Raw genomic sequence first — 7,214 nt, 5'->3', positions numbered from 1 at the left:
TGTTGCCTTTGATTTCTTTCCGGCATTGAGGGTGGCTTCTGTGTTTAACTAAGGTTCTGGTTGCTTATCATTCTTTATTTTTAGCTGCAGCTGCTGTCTGGTACTCAGTGAAATGTCTTTGGGAAGGTAAAGTGAGTAGTCACATGCTGAGCCCTGACTTCTATTTTGGTACTCGAGACAGTCTGCACAAGTCACATGTTTTGATTAATTAATTCAGGGACCAGTTTGTTTATTTAACCTTCATTTTTGTAATAAAAGTTAGTTTTTGTAAGTGCAGGCTAGCATCAAACAGGGCTGGCAGAGCTGTGAAAAGTACATGTACATAGGAATAGTTCTCTATCTGCCGTTAACCATCTTATTGTTTTCAGATTTTTTTTTAAATAAAAACACTTTCACTTTTTCTTGAAAGGTGATTAAACTAATTTAGATTTTAAGAAATATTAAATATTAGCTTGCAGTGTTTACCACTAACTGGAGTTTCCAAAGGTCTCCACTTTTTGGATTCCAAGCAATGTGGACCTGAAGCCCTTTAGACAGCAGGCCAAAGGTAGGACCATGTGCATTTGATACATGCACCTTAAGGCATCATGCCTCTGTTGATGAAGAGAGGTACATTGCTCCAGCTTCTTTGGTTCCTGACTAGAGCAGCTACTCCAAAATCAAGCAGGGATGCAGAATGTGGATCTGTGGGGGCAATCTTTTTAAGAACTCCAGTTACTGAGAAGTGTTTCTCCATGCAGAATATACATCCCCACTTCTGGGGTCCATTCCTGCAACGTATTGCATGCTCCTGCAAGACATCAAGTCTGAGGCTGTTCAGCATCTTGCAGGATTAGCTGGGCATACAGAACCTAAGGACTAGAGTAGACATACTCAATAGGTGGCCCACGGGCCAAATGTGGCCCATGAAGGCATCCTGTGTGACCTGCCAGCTCACCTTAAAAATGTTTATAATTAAATTCACAAACCGCGATTCGCTGCCTATCATTTGCCTATGACTTCCTTCGTAACTGGCAGTGCTTAATTTGTAACGAAAGAGGGTCCGTTGTTGCTACAGATGAAACGTTGATGAAAACAATGCAAGAATTCCTAAACAATATGACTGAAAATTTTAAAATGTGATTTGAGAATTTTAACATTCGAAAGGATTTGCTTTTATTTTTGTGATCCATTTGTTGTCTCTGCCAATGGACCTTGCCCTTCTGAAGCAAACATTATTTTGATTCAGTTGAGGAAGGTGCCTTTCAACTAGAAATGGTAAGGTTTCAGATTTCAGATGTCTTGAAGGCAAAATTCAGAGAAATGGGACTTTGTGATTTCTGGACTCAATATGCTGACCAGTTTCAGGATAGCCAAATTCTACCCATCTATCTTTTAACATGTTCAGATCAACATACCTCTGCGAATCTGGGTTTTCTACCATGAACATTATAAAAAACCAAAACCACAATCACCTGACAGATGAGCATCTTCACCAGTGCATGCACCTTGCCCTGACCTCCTACAAACCACTCTTCACAAAGCTTGCTAGAGATCGTTGATGACGCCTCTCCCATTAGAGATTGTCGCTAACAAGGTGGTAATGTTGATTTATGAACTTTATTAAAAAATAGAAACACTAATACTTATGTTGCAATCAAGGTCTTTATTTATCGGCAGCTGAAGTTGGGGTTTTTTGGCATCAGCCTTCTGAGCAAATGACCTGCCTCTTTTCATAAAATTCTCAAATCGGCCCATGGTAGATCTAATGGAGTATCACGGGTCTAGAGAATACTTTTTACAGTTTAAAGTACACTGGAGTGCTGCTGCACTGAGGTGAGCATCTGACCTCTCCTCTGATCTACCTGAATATAGTAGCTGTCTTACATATTTTATATAAGTGGCTATGAATCCAACAAGCCTTAGAGGCAGCCCTGGCTATAGTGGAAAGGGCATCTAGGTTCTCTCGAAAAGGCACAATTAAGAGGTGCAATATCTCTCTCTCTGACTTTGACAAATGCAATCTTTCCCTGCTTATCTCCATTCAGAATGCTGCTGCGAAGATCATTTGCCTATCCTGTTACTTTGACCATGTCACCGTCTCTTTGAATGCTTCCACTGGCTCCCTCTGCACTGTCATATCAACAAATACACTGATTGCCTTCACTTTCAAGGCATTCTCATTTGCTATCGAGCTGTTGATACTCCCCTCCGATTGGCCCATGATACCAGCCTTCCCTGCCCACTTGTTAAATTTTCAAACACACACCTTCATGCTTTCTGGCATGCTGCACTTCACTTCCCATAAACATCCACAAAGTTACCTCACCCTCCTCCTCTGAAGCCTTCCCCAAATCCTTCCTTGCTGTGTTGCCCACAAAAACTTGGCTGTGGCGAGGCTGCAGAGATCACTACCTATCATGCTGACCAACACTGTCTCATTGTTTCCTTGTACTCTCCCATCTCTCTGGATTCATCTGTTGTTTCTTGTCTTATGCTTAGATTATAAGCTCTGTGGGGCAAGGACCATCTTTTTGTGCTGTTTGTACAGTGCCTAGCACAATGGGGTCCTGGACCATGACTAAGGTTAGGGTAGTATAAATACTAAATAAATAACAAGGGATGATCTATTGCACAATTCTTTTCAATAGTTATTGGCTAGATAGCAGATCCTCATTGGACTTTTTCTTGTAGATGATGAAAATATATGGAAATTTTTAAAAACCGATTCCTCAGTATTAAAACTAAGCTCAACATCTGGTTCACAGAAGGCAACTTCTCCTTGATGAAGCCAGCATTCTGAAAAAAACGTAGGCAAAAATCCAGTGTAAGGGCAAAGCATTTTATCTTTAGATATTGGAATTTTGTGAATTACCTGTAAAGACTTGGCGCTAGCTCACTCATCAGGCAGAGGGTGATAGCTGCTAAAAAGTCTTCTTTACAGGAAAAGAAAGCATGGGGAAATCCACTCAGACTCAAAAAGGGCTTAACCTGTTTATTCACCTAGATTCCAGAGATCTCAAGGGCAGTCACAAATGCATGAAACATTGTCATGGCAACTAGATGGAGCATTAGCTGAGAAATTTTGAATCCTGATTTAAACAACAAGGAAGTGATTTGAGAACAGTCAACAATGAATAGGACATGGCGGCTTGTGCTTTGCGCATGGGCCAGATCCTAAAGTCTTTACTCAAAGTATCACTTGAAGTGAATGGGTGTTTTGCTTGAATAAGGACAATGAACCAAACAAGAACCTTAGGGTTTGACCTATATATATTTTAGTACATGGACTGATAGAAGTGATGATAGGGTAAAGTGGAATAGCATGTGTCCCTTCAAAAGTAAGGAGCAAGGGAGAATCTAGATGTTGCAGGGCCAACTCACTGCTAGGGTGCCTTCTCCTGGCAGTTCTGAAGCATAGCTCCTTCCAGGTCCGATGCCCCCTTTCATCGCTCATTTGGGTACCCTGATGCCTCACTCTTACTCTGCAACTCAGCGTGCTCTCCCTTCATGGCTTGGGCCTCCATCCATGTCACAAAGTTCTCCCCTTCCGGGGGGTTATCAAAGTGTCTCCATCCAAACAGTCTCCAGCAGTCTTCCAATTCACTGCCCAGACTGTGCCACTTCTCCAGTGGCTACCAGGGGAAACCGGGCCCAACCTCTACTTCAGGTTCTGGCACAGGGACCCTCTAATCAGCAGCCAAGGTCCACAATGTCCCACCTTGCTACCATTTTCCTAAATCTTTTTCTACTCCATACCTCTCTCAGGCTTTTGCTCCAGCACGATTCTGGGTAAACCCTTCCTTCATGGCCTGGAGCCCTGGGCTTTCTACTCTCCCCAGGGTTTCCTTCCTTCCCTTGCTAACAGTCAGAGAGTGGCCACAGGATTCTTCACTACAGTCCCTTTCTGCTGCCAGCTTCCTGGTGTATTGTAGCCCTACCTGTTCTTTCTCAGCTGGGCTCCATCATCAATCTGGGGTTACTTAGCCACCTAATTCCCCTCTGAGGTGGCCTAGCCAGTTAACTGGCCCCTTCTCAACCTCATTAACTTCTTCTAGGCTAGCATGGGGTGAACACCCCATCACCGTAGGGAATAAGGAAGATTGGGTTAGATATTTAGTCCACAAGGTTAGGACAATAAGATAGAGGGAAATGTCCTGTAAATTACATTTGGTTTCTTAACTGAACTTTTATAAAGTTTCAGATGTACAGTGTAACACTGCAACTCCATATTCATCATAGTGATATGATTATAGCATAATTATGATGTATTTTTTACAAGATGGGTCATATGAGGTGTCATTGGAAAAGTTATGATTTGTCAAATATGATCATCATATTTGTGTACATGTATCATTTTTGTATCTGAAGTTATGTATATTGACTATGTATCTCTATTTCAAATGTGCTTATTGTGAGCAAAACCCTCAACTAGCCTTTCAGGTACAACACTGAAGAAGCTTGACAGTGCTAATGGCTCATCAACAAAGACAATGGACCATGGAAGAGTTTAGTCTCCCTGTGAAAAGTTTCAGCCAGACTACGAGTAAAGGCTGCTATGACTCAGCAAGGCATACAAGGGCATGTGACCAGACTACATGACGCTGAACTCCATTTTGGTACCTATATTTTTCCACAAACTGGACCGGGAACTTATCTTGAAACAAAGAGTTCCCACCATATGGAAAAGCTCGGTGAGGAGTGACATCATCTCCTAACCTCACTCCCCTCACAAGAGAACTCCTAAGTAACAAAGACAAAACTGGGGGAACTGCTGGTCCCAGGCTAAAGGGATTTCTAGCCTCTTTGTGGAAACTTGGTGGACTGCTTGTATCATCAGTCAGGGTGAGAAATTGCTAATTCAAATCTTATCTACTATATTAGGCTTAGTTTATGGTTTTTTGTTTATTTGCGCAGTAATCTGCTTTGGTCTGGTTGCTATCACTTATAATCACTTAAAATCTACCTTTTGTAGTGAATAAACTTGTTTTAGGTTTTATCTTAACCAATGTGTCTTTAAGTGAAGTGTCTGGGAAAATCTCAGCTTGGTTACTACAGGCTTGTTGTGCATAATTTTCCCACATCGAGGGGAAAGCGACCTTTATTAATGATAGGTTTCAGAGTAGCAGCCATGTTAGTCTGTATTCGCAAAAAGAAAAGGAGTACTTGTGGCACCTTAAAGACTAACCAATTTATTTGAGCATAAGCTTGAAGTGAGCTGTAGCCCACGAAAGCTCATGCTCAAATAAATTGGTTAGTCTCTAAGGTGCCACAAATACTCCTTTTCTTTTTGCTATATTGATGAGCTTGCATTGTACAGATCCCTGTGCAGTACAAGATGGTAGAATACTGGGTTTATACTCCAGCAAGGCTGTAAGGCTGGGGAGCTGGGAAATTGGCTATTGTCTTCTGTCTGTCCTTGAGTGGCTTAGGTAAAGCAGCCAGGTAGCTCAGTTGGGTGTGTGGTGCCACCTGCTATTGTGTTGGGTGATAACAGGGCCTGGAGAGGCTGGCTGAGTCACCAGCAGAGCAGTATGAGCGGGACCAGCACAGCTGAATGGTTGGAGGCAAAGCAGTTCCCATGACTCCCGGAGGTGACAACCCATCACATACAGTTCATAAAATTCCCATCTATTAAAGTTAGTCCTCCAAGACCAATTCATTTTATCCCAATGCTTGATATCTTATTGTTCCATAACAAATGTCATGAGACAACATCCTGGTATCTTGGGGGATTTTTAATATCCCTGCAGGCCTGGGTTGCAGAACGCAGAACAGCCCCATCAAATTATCAAAGTGTAGATGGCTGATAATATTAGTTATAGAGGAGAGTCATTTGGAGGGCCTTGGTTTTTCTAGACAAGTTCAGTGCTCTCTATAACAACAAGCTCTACTGGAAGGCGCTGCTTATTTTGTCCTGTGACGCAAAAATAGTGATGTGACAATAGAAACACCCCCCCCCCTTAATTAAGGGTAAGCTTGGCAGCTGCCCAACATGCCTACAAAAGAGAGTGAGGGGAATGAAACTTTAGCGTCCTGTACTAGGTACCCATATGCAGGTCACAGCATAGGTAAGCACCATAAGTGTGCTACTCCCCTTCCTGTGCAAGCGGGCGAGGTGAAGGATGAATATAGACCTTGACTTTATCACCCAATGCGCCAGCCAGCATAGCTGAACTGGCAGGGAGGGAGAAGTAATCCACACCTGGTAAAGAACTGGCACAGATTATTTCCCCCTAGTGCAAAGGGAGAAGCAGGGACTGAATTGTAACTTTCCAAGGAACAGCACAGCTAGATGCTGCCTTTACTCAGGACAGATTACATTGTTACAATGTAGCCCTAATTTGGGGATTGTTGTATCTTTGTCTATTTATCTTTTATTATCTATCTAGGGTCTTATGCCAAGAGAAGAATGTGAGAGCCTTCCAGATATCACTACTCTAAATGGTCAGTAGACTAATTTCTTCCCTATTTCCCCTCTGTCACTAATTTATTTATTCATCACCCCCTTGCCTCACACAGGGTGTGAGTCAGTCCTATGAATAATAGGAGTTATAAGTTATAATGCCTCTTGGAAACCCATCAGAATCACAGTTTCATCATAAAAGTAAAACAGAGGATTAAAAACCTGATAGATACGGCTCATCAAAGCTTCATGATTTTACAGCATAGTCAAATGCTTGGTTGAAAAAAAAGGATCATCACATACAATAAAAATAAATGTAACAGTAGAAATTGTTTTGTTTATTTTTTTAAAAAAAAGTATTAAACAAGGGCAGTGTTTGAAGTAACAAAAGTCAAACTGTTTTCAACAAGCCATGAACAATAGTATGTTTTCATATTTGAAAATGGTTACAAATAATTATTTCTATTTTTAATCTCTAGAAACTGCCATATTCTAACAGAAGTCCATGTTTACTCTGATTGCAGGAATTCATGTTGCCTTTGTGGTGTGCTGGAGAAGACACTAATAAGTAGATAAAAACAGATCTGCTGTAATGGGCAGTAATAAAATAATATTTACAAAAGTTTCAAGCAGTTTGTATATTTTTCCTTTTGTACAGATATTAGTTCATTTATTAAGGATTTCTACATTTACAGGATTGCACAAAATATAGTAACATCTACAACATCATCATCTGCTATATACAAGATTCAGGTTAAAACAGAAAACAACATTCTAATTTGTCACACACATGTACAAAGCCAAGTTCTACCCTTGCAGGCCTTCAGTG

The sequence above is a fragment of the Eretmochelys imbricata genome, chromosome 2, assembly GCF_965152235.1.
Source record: "Eretmochelys imbricata isolate rEreImb1 chromosome 2, rEreImb1.hap1, whole genome shotgun sequence".
Lineage (NCBI taxonomy): Eukaryota > Metazoa > Chordata > Testudines > Cheloniidae > Eretmochelys > Eretmochelys imbricata.
This window is presented reverse-complemented; position numbering follows the sequence as displayed.